Raw genomic sequence first — 25,048 nt, forward strand, 5'->3', positions numbered from 1 at the left:
TTTCAGAATAGAAGCAATGAAAGAAGTCTCAAAGCAATCTGGTCAATCACAGATTTGAGTCCTTTAACATTGAAAATTACTGTGTGCTTAAAATCTCCACTAAAACATAACCCAAATGAAAAGGGTTTCTCCAACTTCTTCAGAAAAAAACTGCAGCAAGGCAGACTGGCGAAGATTAATATCTTCATTCATCTACACAGCAATTTTACAGTCAAACCCTTTGAGGAGGGCTGGAATCACCGCAAATAAGGAATTTGGCATAGAGTAGCAAAGTAACTCACCAAGGAGAGAAAAGAGTTCGTGGGAGGGTAGGGGCCAGACTCACGGACTCCTTGCTCAGGCACTGGACTTTTCCTGCTTTTTCTACTTTTAATCATCTACCAGTAGCCCCACATGAGTTTCTTTCAGCTGGGAATGATAAACTATTCACCTTCTCCATATAAGAAGGAAGAACCATAGCTCAGGCGGAATTAAGTCTGAGAAAAACGTGAACATATTTTTAGAAAAGACTCGAATTTTAAAGAAGTGGTTATTTGTCCCGAAGAAAGTAGATCTCATTTATCAAGAAGAATTGAAAGAAGAAGCATAGACTGAAAAAATCCACATACAGCTATTCTTTTCCATGTGGGTATTCTAAAATACAATGCTTAAAAACAGGTAAATAAATGACTGATTAAAATCAGAGTGCTAATAATTGTAAAGCAGGAACTTTTATTTAAATCCTCAAAATGTGTTAGCATTTAGTTTGGATAATAAGAAAATGATTATAAAATTATTTATTTATTTATTTATTTATTCATTCATTCATTCATTTTTGAGACAGAGTCTTGCCCTGTCGCCCAGGCTGGAGTCCCCTGGCATGATCTTGGCTCACTGCAACCTCCGCCTCCCAGGTGCAAGCAATTCTCCTGTCTCAGCCTCCCGAGTAGCTGGGACTACAAGTTCCCGCCACCACGCCCAGATAATTTTTGTATTTTTAGTAGAGACAGGTTTTCACTGTATCAGTCAGGCTGGTCTCAAACTCCTGACCTCAGGTGATCCAGCTACCTCGGCCTCCCAAAGTGCAGGGATTACAGGAGTGAGCCACTGCAACTGGCCTATGGAAATATTTTGAAGTATTTCGAAGAAAGATACAATATATTCAAGGCATTATTATTTTTGTACATACACACATCTATATATAAATTTTGAGATAGAGTCTAGCTTTGTCACCCAAGCTGTAGTGCAGTGGCACAATCTCGGCTCACTGCAGCCTCCACCTCCCGGGTTCAAGTGACTCTCCTTCCTCAGCCTCCTGAATAGCTGGGACTACAGGCACGTGCCACTGCACCTAGCTAATTTTTGTATTTTTTGTAGAGATGGGGTTTTGCCATGTTGCCCTGGCTGGTCTATGAACTCCTGACCTCAGGTGAGCCACACCCCCTCAGCCTCCCGAAGTGCTGGGATTATAGGCGTGAGCCACTGCGGCGGGCCTACATACATATATGTGTGTGTGTGTGTGTGTGTGTGTATGTATATATATGTATATGTATCTATAAGTGTGTGTGTATGTATGTGTGTGTGTGTGTATATATATATATATATATATATATATATATATGTAACCTTAGTGCTAATGTTTTCCTATTCTGTGATTACTTTCAAGTTCCTAAATATTGGACTGAGGTTATTTGTGTTTTTAATGCCTGGGCTACATGTAGACACACGTAGGTCATAATAGTCTGTGATGTATGCATTATCCTGGGGGAAGAGTGCAGGGTAACGAGATGAGTTATACAATTCACAGTCTGGTAGATAATGACTGTCAGACAGAGAAAAAAATGTAGCATTCAAAATCAATAATTAGATCATTTCATATTTTTAGAGGGGTCATCTTTTACAGAAGAACAATATAAATTGTTTTCCAACTAACAAAGGACAAAAAAATGAGACCCTTGGGAAATGAATTCTTTACAATGCAGCTCTCTAATTGATCTGTTTGGAATTCTTTCTTGTACCATGTTGATGCATGCTAATTGGAAGGTGTTTTTAAGTAGAATCAGCTTGGATCACAATTGATTGGATGCGGTATAGCTGGCCTGCCAGATCTGGGAGGAAAGTGTGTATGAAAGCTCTAGCTTTACAAGTCCCACTAAGAGAGCATTCATTTGGATGAGGCAGAACACAAATCTAGAGCTCCAGGGATGACACAGCCCTTGGCAACCTTTCAGAAGTGACACACCATGTCTTCATTTACTCCCTCCTTACATCCTTACAGAATGGGGCAATGGATAGTGGTAGAACTTTGCCCACAAGCACTGCCCATCAGGAAGTGGCTTTTCTCAGCCCTATTTTCCATGTTCAAAATAGAAAGGTGGACTGAATAACCACTGATTTAACACACTAACTCCAGACAGCTGATGGTACACCTGCACCATTCTAGCTTTGTCCTGCTGGGCCATGATTTCTTTTTTCTTTTCTTCTCTTCCTTCTTTCCTTCCTTCCTTTTTAAAATTTGTAAAATTTTATTGATTTATGTATTTATTTTTTATAGAGACAGGGTCTTGCCATGTTGCCCAGGCTACTCTCAAACTCCTGGGCTCAAGCAATCTGCCTGCCTCAGCTTCCCAAAGTGCTGAGCTAACAGGCATGCACCACCATGCCCAGCCCCTTCTTTCTTTCCTTCTTCTTCCTCCCTCTCTTTTCGCTGCCTACCTCCCTCCCTCCCTCCCTTCCTTCCTTCCTTTTCTCCCTTCTCTCTTTCTTTCTTTCCCGTTTTAAGAAGTATGTAAAATTCAAAATGTTTCAGGAGGAGGGATTAGATGTACTGCACTTAAATTTATTTTATACCTTACAACAGTATTGCTAATTTGTAAGTACAAACATCCAGTTAAAAAAAAAGAATGTTTCTCAGGCCAGGCACCTGAAAATAGGGACTAAGAAGATCATCATAAAGGAGAAAAAGGAAAAAAGAGGAAAATGACCAGCCAGGCCACATTTTATAGGTCTTGTCTTTTTTCTTGGATAAAACAGAGGGCCAACCCCTGATTTGGAGGTACTAAGTGCTTTCTCTATTAGACTAACTATGCACCATTGTTGTCTACCATCTATATTTATTAACTGCAAAATAGATGTGCCATGAGGATAATTTTGTGTCCCCAGAAATTTAACTGCTGAATTTGGTAGCATCGTAGCCTCATATTAAACAGGCAGTATAGTGCACACCCTCTGCCCCCACCCCAACTCCCTTCTTTATCTGGTATTTTCTTCCAAAAACTATTATTTGGTAATATCCAAAGGACATGTCTTGATATTAAATGTAAATAAGTACTTTCAGAAGCATATAGTGTATTTAATGACATTTAATAAGTTCTGGAATAGAACATTTCTTTGGCATTGTGGCATCATTGAAATGAATGAATGGTGACAAACCATGACTCTGTGTATAACTGGGTAATTCAGTGTAGAATTGTCTATTTTTTTCCCCAGAGGAATGTGTCGCTTTTGAATCTAAAATTGACTTTAAATTTCCAGTTACTGAGAGTTTTGCTGAGAGACTAGGGTTATGCAGATATTGTGCAAAACAAGTTTACTATATAAAAAAGATAATTACCTGTTTACCAAGACCCATTTTGGATTATTTTCATGGGAATTCACTGATTCTTGGGTAGGAGAAGGTGAGATTGTTATAGTTTTAATTAAACTACACATTTACTTTTTCAACAGTTGTTTTTAACTGAACACCTACTATGTGCTGTACAAAGCATTGGAATCGTAGCATAAGTAGCAGAGGAATTTTCCCTCAAAGAACTTGCAAACTAGCAGGTGGCAGACAGTAATAAAAGCTGATACAGAGAAACAAGCAAAGCAGAAGGAGCAATTGCGTAAAGCTGAGTCCTGGAAGGCTGCCTGTAGGGGGCAGTATGTGGTCTGGCCTTAAGGACAAATGGAATTTTCACCGGAGAAGACTGTGGTGGGGGCTTTTCAGGAGGAATGAATAGGAAGAGTACAGGGGGCTGTATAGCAGCAGGTGGCTTTGTTTGGTTGGAAAACACTCCAAGTGAAAAGGCATTGTGAAGAATGGAAGAGCTACTGAGGAACCAGCCTATGGAGTTTGGCTGTCTCTCCTAGTCACAAATAAGGAGCTGTTATTGGTTTTTGTCAAAAGAACAGGATGATCACATCTGTGCCTTAGGACACTTTAGATGGGGCAGAACAGGTACAGGGGATGTGGTGGGGGAAGAAATGACTCAATTTCAAATAAATCAAATAAATTACTTTGATGTTTATATGGTGTCTTAGTTCATTTTTTGCTACTTGATACCTGATACTAGGTAACTTATAATGAAAAGAAATATATGGTCTCACAATTCTGGAGGCTGGGAAGTCCAAGTTTAAGGGGTCATCTTCTTGCTGTGTCATCCCATGATTGAAATTGTCATCCCATGATGGAAGGCAAATGGGCAAGAGGGAGCAGGATGGGGTGAAACTTGCCCTTTCATACAGCACCAGTCCCACCTCTGAAAGTGCAGCTCTCAGGGCTTAATCACCTTTTAAAGGTCCCACCTCTTAATACTGGTGCAATAGCAACTAAATTTCCACATGAGTTTTGGAGGAGACAAACATTCAAACCATAGCAGATGGATTCAATTCCAGCTTATTGAAGAGTACTGTATGGTGAAGAAATGCAAAAAAAAAAAAAAAAAAAAATTAAGAGGTCTGAGGTCTACCCCTAGCTTTGCTACTAATTCATTTTGTGTCAGGATGAGTCACTTTACGTCACTGATCCTTAATGTTCTCATCTGTTTAGGAAAGGGAGGTGTGTGGGTTACTCTATTACTAAGGTGATTTGAATGATCATGTATCATAACTACATCCATCATTTCCTTCTTTGGTATTTTTATCTCAAAATTTCCAAACTGATTTAAACAGGATATTTAGGGTTATTTTTTTTTTTTTTGGCCACATTCAAAAACAATCTGTCTTTCTTGAGATGGCTACAGAGCATTTACCTGGCAGATTTCTTCTCATTCCATCTTAAAATTTGTCACTTAAATATTTTATCAAGGAAAAAGAGAAGGCAATGATCTACTGCCATCATGTCTCTATAATTTATACTCTCTAAACTTTATAGTCTACATAAATCTATGTGCTGGGAAAGTGTTCTTAAGAATAACTAGTAGCTTTGGAAAGTGGAGAGGTGTGGCATGAGGGACACCTGGTCAAAAGTAGAAGAGTGAGATAACTTGTTTTTTTGTCCATGCCTTGCTTGGATAAGCCTCTGCCTACAATTTGATTTAATCATGGCTGTACTGTTAAAGGGCAATGCGCATTTTCTAAAAGAAGCCTTCAAGGACGCCTTTGATTGCTTTTTCAAGATGGAGAAATGTTACCATGATGAAAATTATGCAGGGCAAATATACATGAATAAAAGTGTTATAATGGAAGTGACTTCTATAAAATACTCAGTGCTTAGAAAGAAAGAAATGAGAGTTCTGTCAATCAACCAAGTGACTACATATTTGGAAATGTCTGTAGGAGATTCCATGTTTGTTTTTTTTAAAACTTTTTGTCCAGATGTTTATGTATGGTTTCTACATTTTATTATTTGATCTTCATTTTATGTTTATTTTATATAGAGGTCTTTTTTCACCAACTCATATAGTCTACTAAGAAAAGCAATCCTTTCTGGACTAGCGGGAATTTGACACAAAGACAGAGCCATTGAATGCAGTGATTCTCAACTTTTTATACTCTACCATCTTAACCAAGAGCTTGTCAGTGCAGTCTGTAACCATGCTTTTTCACAGTCAGATGTTTTCAATTTATCTTCCAATATGATGTTGACTCAAACATTTGGCAGATTTATAATTTCTCCATTCTCCCCTGCCACTCATTCTCAAGATTTAGATTTTCTCATTTAGCAGTTGTAAGAGCGCTTCACCCTTTCTATAAATCTTCATGAAGTTTCCAAACCCAGTGCCATGCAAATTGAGAATTACTACCTAACATTATCTTTTGAAGAACTGAGCATTACATTTTATAGTTCTGTGTTAATTAAGCCTCTGCCTGAGGGAATGAGCAGGTATGTTTCCACTTTTTTAACTTACAATGCACACAGACTAATTCTCCCACTGAGGAACTTAGTTGGGACAAGCAAGGTCTCCTCATCCCAAGTCTTGCCTGGGATCCCTGACTTTGGCCTGAAGGCAGGAGCAATAGCTCCTGGACATTCCATTTTTGCCTTCTTCCCATTCCTGTGGCTGTGGTATGGGTAGAACCCATTTCTGCCTCTGCCTCTGTGAGGGTAGAAGCTTCCTGGCTTGTCATCCTTACCCCTTCCATGACTTCTTCTCCATCCCCATTCAGCCACTGGGAACCTCACCTACCTCTGAGCTCCTCTAGCACAGATCAGTTCCTGTGCCCAGCATTTAATCATACTCTGCATTGTCCCTGCTTCATGAATGTTGGGTCTGATGTTGACTATTAAACTATCAAACTCCCAAAGATGGAGAGTATGTCCATATTATATTAGAGTTATTCCATTACGTATCTCAGCACTTTTTACAATGATGGTCACAGATAGATAAACCCTAAATACATGAATGTAGAATTGCTCAATAAATTAAAAAAAAAAACCAGGAATAACTTCACTATTCACACACCTGCTGCCAAATCCACCCTCTCTGGAACCGTTCCTAACACACCCAAATGGAGGGGTTTGGAGCTGTGTTCAAGTTCCTTGGAAGAGGCTCTTAATGTATGTGCGTGTGTCTGTGTGTATGTGTGTGCGCACGCGTGTGTGTCTGTGTGTGTGTGTGCATGTTTGAGGTTAGTCTTAGGGGTGTCTTTGCATAAGGTACATGCTTAGAAAAATGATCTGTGATTATCTGGCACATTATGTCTATATTTAGGGGATGTAGACTCCTTATGAGTCTTTTTGTAAAGAGAGGCCTGACAACCCTACAGCATCTCTCAAAGCAAAAGCATCCCTGTGGTTGGTCACCAACTATTATGTGACCTTGAGCACATTTCTGTCTCTTCAACTATGAAGAGACAAGTTCTCATCTGAAAGTTTAAAAAGTGGACCGAGTGACTCCATGTTTCCTTCTAAATTTGGGTCCTGAGTACTAGGTTGTTGCTACTGTTGTCTCCACCCTTCTTCAGAAATTTAGCAAAATGCACATGTCATGTTGGCAGCATTGCCCAAGTTCCACTCTGATGTCCAAGGGCAGAGTAGAGCAGCACACCCTGGAGCTGCCTAGGTGTTCTTGGCTGCCGCTTCCCCCTTTTTCCCTCCTTCTTCCTGCAGATAGAAGATGATAGTGCCGTTCTCTGTGTTCACACATTGCTTGTTGACCCCTGCTCCTCCTGTGTCATAAACATAAGCTTCAAAGCTGAACAGCCCTTACCCCATCGTGTCTCCTCGGGAACATGTACTGTCCAAGGAGGTGATGCAGGAGAGGCTTGTGTGTCCTGGTGGAATGGCAGGACCAGCTATGATCCTGAACCACAAGCACCTGGATGGGACCTTGGGTCTTGTTTCTGCCTTTCCTAAGCAGAAATTCAACTAACATTTAATGACGATCCTCAAATGTCGAAAGTTATACTTGGCAAGCACAGGAATATATGAGAAGCAAATCTATCTTACAGAAACCCACAACATGGTTACAGAGTGAGACAAGGCAATGTGAAAATGTGGGGTACATGGAGGTCTACACCGGACACTCACCTCTGGAGAACTGGCATCATGTTTGACAGACTCTGTGGGAGACCACAACATAGACTTTGAGACCAAAAATCAGGCCTATGAAAATGGGACTCAGATCCTTGAAAGAAGAAGATAGAAGATGACACTAATCTCAGATAATCACTAGGTAAGACAACTCACCTTGAAGCTGTCTCTGTGTAGGACCTGACATGGCTTTCAGCAAACAGACTGAAAGACTGGTTTTGGTTGGGACCCTGGTTGGTGCCATATGAATTATGAATTTAACCCATTTAACCCAGTCTAGAAAGCTTGTCCTGAGATCCCGAAGACAGATTTCTAAGAAGATGAGAGTGTGGCCACACTCTGGTGAACGTTTACCTGAATTATAACCTAGTCGGGAAATAGCCCTCTCCTGCATCAGCTATAATTTTGCAGGAGTGGAACTCAAGCAGAAGTCATTAATGCAGCTCATGATCACTGAGATAGGCAGTGGAGCAGAAATGGGTTTCACCAGTGAAAACTTCCCATGGTGTGGCAGAAACTCCAGTGCCCCAGGCTACATCCCTTACCCTTCCCACTTTCCCATTTTAGTGAATAAGGGACACTTTCCAACCATCAACCCTTGCCTGAGAGCTTTCTTTGTTTGTTTGTTTGTTTGTTTGTTTTGAGACAGAGTCTCATTCTGTCACCCAGGCTAGAATGCAGTGGTACAGTCTCAGCTCACTGCAACCTACGCCTCCCAGGTTCAAGCAATTCTTGTGCCTCAGCCTCCGGAGTGGCTGGGATTACAGGCATGTGCCACCACACCCAGCTAATTTTTGTATTTTCAGTAGAGACAGGATTTCACCACGTTGACCAGGCTGGTCATGAATTCCTGACCTCAGGTGATCTGCCTGCCTCAGCCTCCCAAAGTTCTGGGGTTACAGGCATAAGCCACCATGCCCAGCCTGTTTGAGAGCTTTTGACTGGTTTGTCCACTGGTGCAGCAGGCCAGAAATGCCAGGGAATTAATTTCTAGTTCACAAGAGCTCTCAACCCATGCTGATGGGGTTAGGGTGTCAATACCCTCCTTTCCCACCTCTCTGGTTGTGTCCTCTGAAATGTACGTTTCATGGAGTTCTCCTAGATTTCCCCAGAAGGACTAAACTTCAGTTGCACACAATGGTAATTTGCTTCTTGGTAATATATCTTTACTGACTGCCTTAGTTTCCTTGTCTCACATTCCATGTCCCCTACACCAGCATTTCCTGTGATTGTCTCCCAAATAAACTACTTGTACCCTAATCTTTGTCTCAGCATCCCCTGCAGCGAGTGGAAGAAACTCAAGACAAATCCTCAGTAAAAAGTTGTGAGATACCTGGAAGCAGGTGGGCACAAGAACGGATCATACCTTAAAGCCATGGGATGCCCAGTGATTGTGGGTTGGAGACTCCGCGCTGTAAATGACTTCTGTTACCGCCATGATTTTCACCTTTGTCACTGCTTCCCCTTCCATTGGAAGGCGTGACCTGGAGAAGCAAGGGTGCCAGAAAGTGTACACAGGTTATTATGGAACTGTCAGAGGGGATGAGGTAGGACAGGAAGAAGCAGCTATCTTGGTTGTATGCCTGCTGCATGCTTGGCTGGACTGGCTGGGGAGAGAAAGGGAGGTGGATTCTTAGTACAGTAGCATTTTTCTACTAGTATGTCCCTGTCACAGCTGTGATTTTTTTTTTTTTTTTTACCAGTATGGCAAACCTGTTTACAGGACAGGGTTGGCAGTTTCTTCCACCCCAGACTTTCCTAAAGCTTCCACATCCCTTTAGCTTTGAGGCTTCTGTCTGGAGATGTGGGTCCTCAGAGCCATGAACCCCCCTAGATAAAAATCTCGGCATTTGGCTTTCTCAGCTCTTCCTCTCCCAGTGTTCTCCTCTTGGGACTTTCAGTTCTGTACTTGGCTTGGATGTTTCTTATATGAGTTATGCTATAAAAATAAACTGGTGATGAAAACAATAAGAAACGCAGACTAAAAACATGGCAAAATCAAATTGGTCCACTTTTTCTGTTTAGAATTCTCCTAAATCTTAGGTAAGGAAAATTGTTAATAACCTTCTCTTCAGTAGCTTCCATGATGCCACGCCCCCAGGTCTCCTCACTAGCTGTGGGTAATCTCTCCTTCAGTTGGTTACTCTTTCATTCCTATAGGTCTTTGCTTTTCTTTCTAAGGCAGAAAACCCTGACAAGTGTGTTTGGGCAACTCCCCCCTGCCCCAGCCTGCTGGGGCTCTCGATTCCGCATGGCCTGCATGCCGCTCCTAAACCTGGTTGATTGTAGGCAGGATGTCTGAGTTCCAGTCATCACTCTGTGCTACCACCCTGGAAGGTTGGGCCTCATGTTCCATGTCAAATTACTGCCCTCACTGCCTGGCTACTGAGGACACAGCTTTCATATTCTGGTTAATTAGGGTTGAACGGAATTCATAAAACAGCAGGTATGGGGGCTGAAATCCAAGAAGAGCAAGGGAGGTCAGTCAAAATTGATGTATTAACACTGCTGCTTCCAAACAAAATAGGTTTCATCAGTACTACTTCCCAGATCTGCAGCCTTCAACAACAACTTGAGGTGGAAGGGTTAGCTGGCATTCTGCACCTGGCTTACCAACTGAAAATTGAACATAACTTTGTTTTAAAAAAAATAGAGGGAAAAAATGTTTATTTTTGAGCATTATCATTATCCTTAAAGATGTCAGAAATGTGGGCTTATCTAGCTCTTTTGTCTGCGACACCCTAGGATCATAACAACAGATAAGATCTCATGTTTTCTCATTCTGTCCTAAGGGAGGCAAAGAACTGTCTGATTAGGGTATTTTATAGGTGTGTTGCCAGTGGTGCAGAACAACCAAGCCACTCACCAATGTCACATAGCCAAGTTAGTAGTTCCACTGAGGGAAAATATAAACAAAGAATATTGTGAGACTTTTACATTTCCATGACTTAGATTCTTTGAGTACCATGCTTTTAGGGTCATTGAATTGGATTCTTCAGTTGTGAATAACAATTATTTTCTAGAGCAATGATAACCAATTAGAAATTTATATAGAGATTTAAAAATATTTTTACTGTCAATATTAATCCATTATTTTAAATAATATGTTATTTCTGGATTATGGTTATTAGTAAATTGCTGTTGTTTGAATGTTTGTGTCCCGCCTCCAGATTCATATGTTAAAATACTAACTTCTAAGGTGATGATATCAGGAAGTGGAGCCTTAGGAAGTAATTAGCTCATGAGGGGAGAGCCCTTGTGAATGGGATTGTGCTCTTACAAAAAAAAGACCCCAGAGAGACCCTTGTTATTTCCACCATGTGCAGACATAGCAAGATGACGTCATCTCTGAGGAATCAGGGCTCACCAGGCATTGACTCTGCCAGCATCTTGAATTTGGACTTCCAGCCTTTAGCACTGAGTGAAATAATTTTCTGTTGTTTATAAGCCACCCAATTTATGGCATTTTGTTATAGCAGCCCAAATGGACTAAGACAGTAATTATAAATATGTAAGAACATATTTGAACTTTTACAAGTGTATGTGAATTTCACTGACCTGGAATTGTATACCAAGGACCTAGGGCATTAATATAACAGTATCTTATGACTGTAGAATTTTTTCAAATGACAAAGTGCTTTTGCATACATTTCACATTAAAATACAATGTATTATTTTAATTGTGTAAAGACAAATAGTAAAGGATAGAGTGATAAAGCCAACCTGTTGGTAACAGGTAAAACCAGGTCTCTTTCTGTATCCCTCCTTCTGTATCTCATCACCCACTCTAGTACTTGACGTGAAGAAATTTCTCATTCAACCAACCTGAGGATTCTTCACACTCATAGAAACTGGATTCCTGTTATTTGCAATTGTTTCTAGGACCAGAAATGAGTACATATTTTAGTTGTTAAAGTTGGTCCAAATGTCTACCACTTATGCCTGGTTTACTTGTCTTCATACTAGTAAGGCTCATACAGAACTTGATAACTGTTAACAGCACTGTCTCCCAGCTTGGCAGTACTCTCTGAAATAATAAGGAAAAGAAATGTATTAAGGCTTTAGTTATCAAGCACCTGAAATCAGGCCCCAAACCAAACCAGCTGGTTTTTCAGTCAAAACATCACCACACCTGTCAGCAATTTTCAACACTTCGTATTTTCAAGGGTAAGAAAAATATATTTTCAACTCTCAGTCCAATAGTCACAGAGGTAGGCTGATGGAAGTATAGCAACATAATTAAACACTTGTGGTAGATGAGGTTAAAAATAGTCATTCATAATTTTTAGACCCTGACTCAAAATTCACACCCATTTATGACATCCTTCCGGATTAACTGTGTACATTCAGAACACATGTGTTTAGCCCTCTACTCTTGACTGGTGCTTTAATCCACATTATATTCCTTTGCCCTGGCTCATGATCTACTTCCAATTGTTCCAGAGTTATTTCACTCTCAGTCATCTCTTGGAAGGCTAGAATCACATCTTTAAATTTTTTTCAATCTTCCCTCCTCCCAGAAAAAGGAAATACTGAAAACAGATAAGCAGAAACTGCAGTTAGAAAATGTGGGTTAAAGTCCCAAGTTGACCATTCACTAGCACAGAGAAGGTGGGCTCTTGTTATTTAGCTTTTCTTTAAAAAGCCTTGTCTTTAAAATAAAAATAATAATAATACATTCCTCCCTTACAGCCTAGTTGTAAAGATTAAATGAGATGGTGTATGTAAAACACTCAATCTCATGCCCAGAACCTTACAGATCTCGTGTAAGGGTCATTTGTTTGTTGCAAGACTACTCATGTACCCTGCACTTGGTAGACACTTGGCACATAAATGTTCACCCCACATGTGCACCCTGGGCTTAGGCATCTGCAGACATGGTTTCTTGGTCACTTATGGCCTTTCTCTTAACTAAGGAAGAACTGCTTTGAACCACTTCAGAATAAGAGCCATCTTCCTTCTTGTAATTCAGTTGCTTTACAAGTGGGTCATCTGTCTACTGGCTTCTGAAGGCATTTCATCTTCTCAAGAGAATGTGATCATGTCAATGAAGTAAGAAAGAAGCCACTGCTGCCCAAATGGCAGCCCACCCAAGACTCCATCTTTTTAATTACTAGGTGGTTTGCTGGTATAATTGCCCAGTAATTGCCTGAACTTATTTAGCAACAAAATGTGTTTATAAGTTATCAGCCATGCAATAAATGCCCCACTCATTCACATTGGCCAGGGTTGTGAAGGTTTGAATGCCACTTGCCTTGATACAGGGCTAAAAGTGCTTGATACATTTATCTTCAGTGCCTCCTTGAAATATGTTTCTTCTTGTATTCTTTCTGTGGGCATTCTAATCATGGCCTAAAGTCATTTACTTGCTTCTCTGTTCTATAAATCCCAAGTAAGCTTTACTTCAGCAAGTATGTAAAACAGTTCGCTAACATACTGAGGTTTATTCATCTATTTCTTAATAGTGTATTCATTAGAATAGACCAAAGCTAAACAGAAAGAAGGGTAGACAGTGCTGAGTAGGCAATGCCTGCTTGTGTTTCTGTGACTTTAACATGACTGTATGTTAGAGACATTGTCGGGATGTATCATTAGGGCTAGACATAAGAAAGTTGTTAAGTAAAGACTAGTCAGAATGAAACATGTCAGAATTTTTCACTCTTTATGCACTTAAGTATGGTTGTTAGAATGACTTATTTCTGATAATAAATTGTTTTTCGCCAGTAGAAGCCATTGACGTTGGGGGCATCAAAATGTGTGTTTGAAATTGAACATTAACAGCACCTAGTCCTTATGATCAAGTTAAACTTTTGGGGATGTGAAATGTATAATGTAGTAGAAAGTTTGGAGAAATATTTTGAGTCTAGGCTCTCCCATTTGCAATTTCTGTGACAATTTACTTCAATTAATTATGTCCTAGCTTCTTCATCTAGGAAATGATGAGTTTGGAAAAGATTGGTGATTTCCATAGAAAAATATCTGTGAAGCCCTGGAGCTCACATTGGGCAAAGTTCTGGTCCCTCCCTATGGGTCTCAATAAGTAGAAAGGGACCTACTTTTATCTGTCTGGCATACTGGCTTTCAAATTCATTTTTTGTAAAGTATCTGCTAAGTTGTATTGAAGTACCACTGGACTAGATGATCACATTGTCACTCTGAGTTCTCACCTTCTTCAGAACTAAACTTTCACTCTAGAATGTTTAAGATTGTGAGACTCTTGGTTTGCTCCCTATATGCACCCTGAGAGAAGGCAGATTCATCCTTCCCTGGGTGCAGCTCCATCAAGGTCAGCTTGGGCATACTGGATGGTCTGGTTGCTGGAAGCCTTGAAGCTTAGCTTTCTGGTTGCTACCCTTGGTTCCTATATATCATGGTCAGGACCTAAAAACAGTCCTCAGGGGCTGAGTAACTTCAGCCTAATGCATGTGCACAAATGGCAGCAGAGTGGGCAACCACTGAGTTGTCTAGGAACCAAAGAAGCTGGAGGACCCATAGCCCTCCCCTCTGCCACAAGGTAGCATCATTTACTTAGATACCAGTTCTAACGATACCACCTCCCTCCCTGGAAGGGAGGAAGAAGGCAGAGCTATCTGAAAGCCCAGCATTTGCCCTCGGCTAAACATTCATTAAAGAGGCTGTATAAATGATTAGATGCAACTAGGCTTGAAATTGGTGGGGCTCTAAATTATTCCCCCACTCCAATCAGTCAGTGAACCCTCAGGAAAGAACCCATCATTTTTACAGACAAAACAAAGAGTGTGTTTCACGTGTGTGCACATTTGAGTCATGTTGAGAATTAAATTTGTGAGCTCACTGTATTTAGAAACTGTTAGAGCATTTTGCTGACGACCATCTATTCTCTGGAGTTTGAAGGACTCCTTTGAGTTGTTCAGGCCTATGCTTCCTGTGTGTCTTCACCTCCATAGCAGAAAGCACTTTCTCTTGCTTTTTCCCACTCTAGGAGTGAGATTGATTTTCAGCATGTATGTTTTATTTGGGTCCCTAAAGGGTAACATTACCCAAGAGGCTCCTTTTGCATGGATGTCGTTGTGCCTCCCTTATGCATGTGTATTGGCTGCATGGGGGATTTGCTCACTCTGGCCTGTGAACAAGACAGCAATGGGTCATTCTCCTCCAAGCAACAGCACAAACTAGACTGAGCATGACGGGTCATTCTCCTTCTTTGGGAACTGGATGTCCTGCCAAGAGCGGAAGAGAGCTCCCCACACACAGGTATCCCACCACACTGTGCCTGGCTCCCTGACCCCTCCCCTCTCCTCTTCCCAAGAACATGTCCACACTTACCTTGGTGCCAGCAGGGGCCTTGTTCTTCGACACAGCCATGGCGTTCCTCACCGGTTAATGTGATTGTAAACACTGAGTCACTGCCAGAGAGCTTAAATGCTGAAGGAACAGCAAGTGGTGAAAAGATGACCTCACAGCCTGTGGCTGCCAAGTGGAGGCATCAGACATTGCTTCTGGCAGGCAACACGGCAGAGAGACAAACGGTATAGAGGGGCTTTTGAACAATGATCTCCCCAAGAAAGAGCCACCCTCTCCTGTGTGCCCCAAATGGTTAGGCTGCAGGTGGTGGTCATGATGAAAGCCACAAGGGCCAGATCTCCACCCCAGGCGGGATGACTGCAGGGAGAACTGAATCCCCTCCTTGTCCTCTCTGAGTGTTTATACTTGGAGAGAAATTGCATTTGCTAAGTTGTGTTGCATTGGTGGGTGAGGGTGGGCAGGGAGCAAACTTTTGTAAAATGTACTCAGGGATTTCTTTGAAGTATCCTAAAGGACTGCCTTTAAAAAGATGCATGTGGTAAAACTAAATAAATAAATAAATAAAAAGGTAGTAAAAGATCTTGTCATGGAGTTTGCCTACTATCAGAGGAAGATAAAGCTTAGTGGTGATGTCTCTATTATTGTCTGTGCAATTACAAAGCGATTACATTACACACTAGGTGCTCAACCTGTGTCATGATGAGTAGAGGGCAGTAGACAGAAAGGCGAGACAGGGAGTACAAAGGGATTTTTGCCTTCAAGGTGCTCAGAATCTATAATAGTTCCAGAGAAGTAACTAGCTCATAAACAACCAAGTCACATGGTACGGTTCTCATTATCACACAGGCTGAAAACCCAGGAAGTGTTCAAAAAGGATGTGGAGGGATAAGAGCCGGATTTCAAAGAACGGCTGGATATATGTGTGTGTACATATGTACGTGTGTATGTGTGTGTGTGTCTGTGTATGCATAGTGTGTAATGCTTTCAGTGTGAACATGGTTAGCTATTTAGGATTGCTGGGGACACTGGCTCTGACCGGCTACAATCTAGCATAAGTGGAAGAAAGTATAATAAGCCAAATGTCATAAACAAAGTATAATTTAAAAGCTCTGTTTTTCAAATAAACAAAGTTCTCCAATCAAAGTTTTGAAAGCAGAAATACTTTCTTCCCATAACCTCTAAGTGCTTTGTTTTTATTATTATACTTACCTGGTTTATGATGAAGGGAAGATTTCTGCATTTGGGTCATGTCTTACATATTAGTAACTATAGCTTGGGCTTTTTTTTCCTGCAACCGGACTTAGAAAAAAATAAACAGGGGGAAAATATATACATCTGCTGGTTGGGAGGTTTTTCTCTTTCTTCTCCTTCTTCCTGAGCCCCAGGCTTCTCTCTCTACTCTCTCTTCCTCTGGAGGAGTTAGTGTGCAATTTAAAAAATCATCTAAACTACCTTCCTTTCTTCATTGGCTGGCTTTTCTTCCAGTGTCTCTGATCGTCCTGCCTCTCAGGCCCCAGGCCCCTCCAAGCTGCATGGCTGGGGGTTCCTGGAGTGCTCTACAGCCCAGGATCTATGCACAGTCTTTGTACTTACGCAGAAAAAAAGAAAAAGAATTGAGACCCACTGTCTTATGAGGTAGATGTGGTTAGGGATGGAGATGGGCAGAATCAAGGACCGTGCTTTGTGTGTGTGTGTGTGTGTGTGTGTGTGTGTGTGTGTGTGTGTGTGTGTAAATCTCCATTTCCTTTTCTCCCTCATCTCAAATCCAGAATTATTTCTTGCCCTTACTGAACCATATAATCCTAATTTTACAATAAAACTATTTGCCTTAAATAGTTGTCTCTTACTCTAGATTTAATCCCATCCCCAAAGTAGGGGAAAGTAGGGAAAATTGCTTTTCCTGCATAATTTGTAACTAGGAGCACACACACACACACACACACACACATTTTTTCAGATGTTTTAATACAGTGAATGCCACTGCCTATTGAGAATTCAGGGAATTTTTTTTATAATATCAGTCTAAAAGTAAAGTATTTTATTGGGTGATGAACTTCATTCTTAGGTCCAGCTTCCTTTATTCTCATTTCCCTGTTCGCTATCTCTTTCTCACTTTTTCCAGAATCATTGACATTGCAAGGAAGTAATGATATGTGGAACCCCCCAAAGAGCATACTCTTTTTTTTTTTTTTTTTAGACAGAGTCTTGCTCTGTCACCCAGGCTGGAGTGCAGTGGTGTGATCTCGGCTCACTGCAAGCTCCACTTCCCAGGTTCACGCCATTCTCCTGCCTCAGCCTCCTGAGTAGCTAGGACTACAGGCGCCTGCCACCACACACAGCTAATTTTTGTTGTATTTGTAGTAGAGATGGAGTTTCACCATGTTAGCCAGCATGGTCTTGATTTCCTGACCTCGTGATCTGCCTGCCTCTGCCTCCCAAAGTCCTGGGATTACAGGCGTGAGCCACTGCACCTGGCCGAGTACACTCTTATGACTGCAGAAACCCCTTACTTTTTATCTAACATAGAGTAAAATTAACAGAGGCATGAAACTAAGACTTGAAAGTAAAGAGTATTCTAAAAATCAATGTCTAATTTACTTTATGGATTGGTTTGTCTTTTATGCTCCTCAGTTTTTTTCCTCTTATAGTTGGATTGTGCATGTCAACTTGTCTCTCCAATACTATCACTTCAGTCATTGCCTAGAGTCTTTTATCGATTGTTGGTGTTGCTATGGGTATTGGTGTTGCTATGGGTATTGGTGTTGCTATTGTTATTAGTGTTGCTATTATTACTATTGTTATTATTATCCATTTAAAGATGGGAAGAACCAAGACTCAAACTTTAATTATTTTCTTACAACTTTTCTCACCTCAAATGGTGTTAAGAGGAAAAATGCCAGTGTAAGATAGAGAAAGAGAAAAAGACTAGATTAAGTCTAAAAAATATGGCAAGTAAATATATCCAGAATTATAGTACAAATACCAGGAATTCTGCTGTTGTGATTTTGCAGTTTGCAAAGTGTGCTGTAGCCCAGGAGCTTCTTGCCAGTGATGTTTAGCAGTGACCTTCTCTGCTTGGGGGAAAGAGACAGGGGTCTCCTAGAATTTTACCTGCTGTTAATCCTGGGAAGCATTAACTTGTCTCTAAAAATATTTTATTTTCTATGAAAACTGTTTTGCAATGTTTGCACACACTTTTTATTTAAATTTTTTCTTATGCAGACACACTGGTAACTGATACCAAGTATGGGTAATCTACGGCAAAGAAAGGAGAGACAGGTAACACCAGGAAAGGCACACTGTCTGGAGGGGGCTGGGGCAAACTTTATTTGCTAAAAAGATTTAAAAATGTTTTACATTAGTTTTCAAGCTATCAGAAAATTAAATGCAAATATAGATTTCAATGCATGCTTAATTGTTATATACAAACTTTTATGCGATAAAATGTTTTTCTTCTGAATTAGTTCTGGCAGGATTTGGAGAGCACAGGTTTCTAGCTTGACTTATAGTGAGGGATGTGTAAAAGACAGCAGAGGAGGTAAGGATGTAGGGACAAGAGGCGCCAGATGCAGGGAGCACTTCAGTGCCTGAGTAAAGAGATGGGACCTATGGGCTGCCTTTATGGAACATATAACTAAACGGCAGCAGGTCAAGTGTCATCAACAGAGATCCCTGTATCAGGGTCCTGTCTATACCACCAAGTCATTTCTGCAGAGTCAGACATCAATGGAACTTTTAGAGATGAAATATTTTAAGTACAAGAACACAATTCACTATTGAAAAGATTCCCTTGATAGAGAAAAGAATCCTTACTAAAACGATACTATCTCATTCAATGTACTGGCCCAAGAGGCTCAGATTTGTGAGTGTATCAGTGGAAGGCCCTTGTAGTCTTGAATAGACTTTCTAGAAACCATAAAACTGAGCTTGTGGGCTGGTGATTGACCATCATAGTCAATCCATCAATCTTCATGGTGCCAGCACTGTGCTCTGGGTGCTGAAGTTTCCTCAAATATGCCAGGCATCTGCCGGCCTTAGGCCTTGACTCTGACTTTCCTTTCTGCCTGGAACACTCTGCTTCTGGGTATTCACTCCTCACTCCCTTGACCCCCACCTTAAATCTTTTCCCTAGTCTGGTTGACTTGGATTAACTTATTTTAAATTGCAACCACCCTGTGGCCTGCAATCCAGATCCTTCTTACTCTGCTCTACTCCTTCCTCTTCCCAAAGCACTTAACATCCTCTAAAATACAACACACTTTACTCACTTACTATGCTTATTGTTTACTGTTGTCTCTTAGGAATCCGGGCTTTGTTTAGTTGGTTCATTGACATATCCTCAGCATTGGGGTCAGTGCCCAGCAGATTGTAGATCCTCAATAAATATTTCTGGAGTGGAGGAATCAATGCCTGGTTTCTAGAGTTTCTGCAGTTAACACAAAATCTTTATAATGTTTCATTTTTGAGCTCATCCTTTGGGTGCCACACCCATGATGCTGCATGATGGATGTGTGTCCATGACTTGCAGCTGCTCCCTCATGGGGTAGCATAAAGATGCATAGGACTTAGGGTCCAGTTCCAGCCTTGCCGACTGTGTGGTCTTGGGCCTCAGTTTCCTCATCACTACAATAAATTCCTTAGAGGGTTTCTGAGAGGAAGAATGAGGTGACATAAGTGAAAGTGTTTGTACACCATAAAATAGGATACAGCTGTTTTCCTGTCAAGAAATATACAGAACTTTGGGCTGCAGTTTTCACTGTTCATAAAATTTTCTGGCCTGGCTTGCTCATTCACTTCTCAGCTAGTTGTCAGTCATCATTGGAGTGGACCTCCACTGATGATCTGCTATGTGACTAGAACTCTCCTAGGCAATTACACATATTATCTCCTCACTTAACAAATCTACCTTTGTTACCACACTTTACAGGTGAAAGAGAGAAGACTCATGAATTGTCAAAGCCACCTGGGTAGTGAATGTCAGGGCTGAGACCCAGATCCTCGACTGTCTGACATGATCGTATTCTTTCGTACTGCCTGTTTCACTGCTCTCTCTCCATAGCAACGTGTCCCATCCCTCTCCCTACTCCAGTCTCCCACCCAGTCCCCCACTCTCTCACACTCACACACATATGTACATATACAGCTTGCCCCATGACCTGGAGCAATGTGTATCTTGAAGAATCAGCAACCCTCAGCACTCAGATCACTGCCCAGCCTCAGCATCTCAGCTCATCTTGTCTTTTGTTTGTTTGTTTGTTTTGTTTTTTCACTTTAACCTCATTAAGGGTCAGCAAAGGATCACTTAAATTTTGAGTTATGCTCTGTCACATATTATGGGGTAAAGGTTGCATCATAATAATATTTTGGAGCGTCTTAGAGACCTCTGGACTATCCCATGTGAATTATGAGGTCATAGTACGTATCCTGCAGGCTTTCAACCTTGACCGGAGGTTTTCATAATGAATGCAGCATCCCTGGGGAGTGATCTGAAGCTGGCGAGGCAATGAGGACACCCTGGCAGGGCAGCTGAGCTGGGTGGATCCTTGTTCTGTCACCAAGCCTTTAAGTCATATGCTGACATGTTACGGTCCTGCCTGGGACCCTGCCCACAAATACTTAAGATACACAGTGAGCTCACAGTCTGCTTGTCTGAGGTGGGAGAAATCATCTGTTCCATTCTTAAATTCCTCCTTTCTCTTTCTTTCCCCAGACTTTGGGAATCACCCGACTGATGGAAAGAACCAGGAAAGGGGTCAGGATCTGCACCTTGGCAAACTTTGAAGAACACCCAATTTGATGAATGGAAACTCCTCACTTGTGCTCTGGTGGTGTTTTAGGACAATGGGCCCCTCCTGGGTGATAGTTATTGATGCAGTCTCTATGAGTAACCACCCCAAGTTTGAGATCCTTTACAAGGGAAGGTCATATTTCCAAAACTGAAACCTTGACCAGGTATCCCAGAGAGATAGGACGGAGATACCACTCAAGTGTGTCATGGGCCTGTCCCAGGGCCTGGGAGTCAGCAGTTGGTGGCCTGGGATCCAAGGGTTAACAGCATGACCTGTTCTGGCTGGCACCAGTCACATGGTGTGCCCAACCTCACTGTTATTATCTGTTTCGGGTGAGTCACTGAGAACACAGACAGGAAAGACCCATGAACTTAGCTAGTTTCGTCCCAGGGTGTGAGACTCCACACAACTGAGTCTGGGCCGCTGGCAGTGACTCATGGCGGGCCTCATGGGATTGCTGACGCAAGGTTGGAAGGGCACGTGGTTCTTCCCCCCACCTCTGGGTAGAATCCCCGCCAAAACATCCAGGCTGGAAATCCATCTTGGTCCCTGGGGAGAGAGAAAATAAAAAAGAATCATTTCTGATACTATAGCAAAGTATACAGGTGGATTTGGCAGGTCCGACTGACGAGTCTTCCACATTCTGAAAGAATTGGCTTTCTCACAATGTTAGAGTCTCTAGGAGTACTGGGGAGTGCAAATTCAACTGTTATAACTGGCATATGCAGAGAAAATGGCCCTCCTATCTCTGTTCTATGACTTGTGAGGTCTTCCTCCTACTCCTGACCATCCTCTTTGGGCCCCTGGGGGTTCCTGGCTGATTTAGCCTCACCTGAGCTCTTGGTGTCACTAGAGACAATCAGTGTGGCTGTGAGTCCCATTCATTCACTTCCTGACCAGGCTATCACTCTGCCCTGTTCTACCCTTGCTGTTGGAGTTCAGGACAGGCTGCTCCAAAATATGGCCCCTTGGCATTTTAGAAAACAGCAGAAGCAGTAAGGACACTCTCTGACCTCCTCTTGCCCTTCTCCCCTAAAGCAGACTATAAAACCTAGACAGAATTTTCTGACCACCTGAAAGAGGCCATAAGATCCTCATTCAAGAGGTGCCTTCAGGCTGGGTGCAGTGGCTCATGCCTGTAATCCCAGCGCTTTGGGAAGCCGAGGTGGGCAGATCATGAGGTCAGGAGATCGAGACCATCCTGGCTAACAAGGTGAAACCCCTGTCTCTACTAAAAACATAAAAAATTAGCCAGGCATGGTGGCACACACCTGTAGTCCCAGCTACTTGGGAGGCTGAGGCAGGAGAATCACTTGAACCCGGGAGGCAGAGGTTGAAGTGAGCTGAGATCACACCACTGCACTCCAGCCTGGGTGACAGAAAGAGACTCAGTCTCAAAAAAAAAAAAAAAAAAAGGTGCCATCTCTATACCTAGAGGAAAGGAACATCCTTATCCTCAAAGACACAGAGGCCAGGAAGAATCTGAACAAGGAGGTCTTGCTAAGTTCCCCCAAGGTTGTTACCATCAGATCACACCTTTTTGTCCTCCAATCATATTTCTCCATGACTATCCACTCTTCATCAACCCAAGCATAAAAATAAACAAGCTTCTCTCTTTCTTTGGGTCTTCATTTCCAAAGGCTTCCATCCACATAAAACTTATATTAATACATTTGTATACCTTTCTCTTGTAAATCTGTCTTTTGTAAGGGGCACCTTACCCATGAACCTAGTGATGGATGTGCAAAGAAAAGGAACCTTTCCTCCCCTCCACTGGTGAGCTGGACTCTCAGCCACATTTAGGTCCTGACTCAGGCACACAGGGACCCAGGGCACCTCACAAGAGTTAAATCTCAAGAACTCCCATTCTGCTGCCCACCTGCTATACACAAATGGGGTCTCAAAATGGGGAACAAAGTCAAGAGCCACTATCTGCCCTTGGTGTTTCTTTTGTTTATCATCATTTTCTCTTCTTGATGAATTTCTATTGCCATTCATTCAAAAGACCTATTAAGTACCTGCTATTTGACAGGCTTAACTGTGACCTCATCCAGGAAGTTTTCCAAAAACTTCCTGAAATGTCTCTTCCTGCTCTGTCTTTCCAGGGCACTTTATTCCTACCTCCTATTCTGCCTCTCACATATATTGCAGGGATTTGTCACTCCCCTGTTCTGTAGACCTCCCATGTTCCTGCTCGAAAGGAGAACCAGTCTTATTCAGCTTCTCACCACCAGCGCTTGACACTCTGAATGTCTGTTGATAAAAAATGAATAACGAAAGGAAACAGAGGTGCAAACTTAAGTATAGAAGCTCTTCATACTCAGAGAGGCAGCATGGTTTTGTGGTTCAGGGCACAGGCTCTGAAGTCAGACCGCCTTGGTTTTAATCCTGGCTGTAAGATTTAGCAGGAGTATGAGCCTAGGCAAGTTATTTAACTGCCGTGTGCCTCACCTTCCACATTTGAAAAGTGGCAATAATAAGTACCTGCCTCATAGTGTGCTTGTGAGGATTAAATAAAATAATCTATAGTAAGCATTCAGAATACTGACAGGTATGTAGTAAATGCTCAGTAAATGTAAACTATTACTGTTTGTTCTTCCCCAGTGGATTTGAATCTTCATGGTGAAATGCGTATGCACTTAGAGGAACAAATGGATGGATTTAGGGTGTGATTTGAATTCCATTTTCAGTTAAAAACAGAGAGGAAAAGTCAATGGATTTTATGCTTTGCCGTCAGACTTCCCCAGGTAGATGGGAGATACATCTAATTTTTATTCTCTTTGCTTTACATGGAATCTGATGCAACAAGAAGGATGAAGGGGCATAGCAAAGTGTAGCTGTGTGTAACAAAGAAAATATAGTTGGAGGGCAAAATTTGTCATCAAAGAAGGAAAAAAGTATGCATTTTTCTTACTGAAAAAAATGCATAGTTTTTTCGTTGTTTGCTTCAGCAGTACATATGCTAAAATGGGAACGATACAGAGAAGATTAGCATTGGCCCCTGTGCAAGGATGACATGCAAATTAGTGAAGTGTTCCATATTTAAAAAAAATCATGAAGGTAGGATTTGGGACCAGTTCCACAATATGAACTGCTAAAAACCCATAAGATAAATGGTTACTTTTAGGGAGCTGGTGGCAATCCCTGGTCTGAAAACATATAATTTGAGACAATTTAGTTAATCTTCAATTTGAACAAGCTCCTCAATAAACTCTTTAAAAAATGTCAAATGAGCTTTCTCTAAGGATTCCCCCAACACTCACCTTTGGTCTGGTAGCTCTCACTGGTGTCTCACCTCTCTGTTCAATGTCACAGCTTTGCTAGAAAGTATAGTGGTCCCCCCTTATCCATGGGGAATATATTCTAAGACACCCCAGTGGATGCCTAAAACTGCTGAAAGTACCAAACTCTTTATGTGCTATGTGTTTTCCTATACATGTAAATATATGATAAAGTTTAATTTATAAATTAGGTGTACTAAGAGATTAACAACAATAAACTAGAATAGTTGTAACAATATACTGCAATAAAAGCTATGTAAATGTGGTCTTTCTCTCTCTCTCTTTCAAAATATCTTGTTGTACTATTCTGCAGGGTAGTTAAAACTGCAGAAAGCAAAACTGTGAATAAGGGAGGACTACTGTAGTCACAGACTCTTCCAGAAACAGTCAGATGAAGTCTTGAAAAAGTGCCCATGAACATGGGAACCACTTGTAGCAGATCATGAAGACCACAGAAAGAGTTAAAACACACAAAATGCTGCCTCCAGTTCCCAGAGCACTGAAAAGAAGAGTCTCATGCTAGGTTGGGGAGTTAGGGAAAACGTGCTAAGCAAAAGGAGGCAGGAAAACACACACACACACAAACACACACACACGGGAAGGTGACCAAAAGTGCAGGGCAGCATGAGGGGAATTTGGAGCACACCAGGGAAGTGAAGTACAGACTTGCTCACACTCCTGCAACTCCCTCACCCTCTTTTCCTGGATCTCTGGCTTTCCCTGGCTTTCCCGTAATAGGATCTTCCATTTTCACCTCTTCTTTTACTCCCCTTCACCCTCTGTCTCATTTACTTATGAACTGAAACTGGCCTTAACCGGCTGGAGACAAGAAAAATGTTTAGCCCAGTGGTTCTCAAGGTTTGCTGTGGGTGAGTCAGAGGCTGGGCAGTCTCCATTTGTCCCGCAGAGCCACTCACCGTTCTTCTCACCGTGCCCCATGCCCTAGGGGGCTGCCTCCTGTGTAGCAAAACAACAGGCTC

General features: G+C 41.7%; 2 long non-coding RNA genes and 1 other non-coding gene across 4 annotated transcripts in view; 2 read left to right on the forward strand and 1 right to left on the reverse strand.

The window, feature by feature from the left end:
• The window catches only part of LOC134729126 (uncharacterized), a 78,827-nt gene extending 63,727 nt beyond the window's left edge, over positions 1–15,100 (reverse strand). For both annotated transcript variants that reach the window (XR_010110001.1, XR_010110010.1), the window contains exons 1-2: positions 15,020–15,100; positions 9,081–9,198 (exon numbers count right to left, since the gene is read on the reverse strand). This is a non-coding gene — a long non-coding RNA (uncharacterized LOC134729126). The remainder of the gene's footprint in view (positions 1–9,080; positions 9,199–15,019) is intronic.
• Positions 1–24,331, forward strand: part of LOC130541216 (uncharacterized) — a 139,038-nt gene extending 114,707 nt beyond the window's left edge. Inside the window, exon 5 of the long non-coding RNA XR_008955260.2 lies at positions 20,709–24,331. This is a non-coding gene — a long non-coding RNA (uncharacterized LOC130541216). The remainder of the gene's footprint in view (positions 1–20,708) is intronic.
• On the forward strand, positions 23,728–23,833 carry LOC112438282 (U6 spliceosomal RNA). The gene has a single exon (XR_003026738.1). It is a non-coding gene; the product is annotated as a U6 spliceosomal RNA (small nuclear RNA).
• Positions 24,332–25,048: the final 717 nt, after the last annotated feature.

Source organism: Pan paniscus, chromosome 1, assembly GCF_029289425.2.
Source record: "Pan paniscus chromosome 1, NHGRI_mPanPan1-v2.0_pri, whole genome shotgun sequence".
Lineage (NCBI taxonomy): Eukaryota > Metazoa > Chordata > Mammalia > Primates > Hominidae > Pan > Pan paniscus.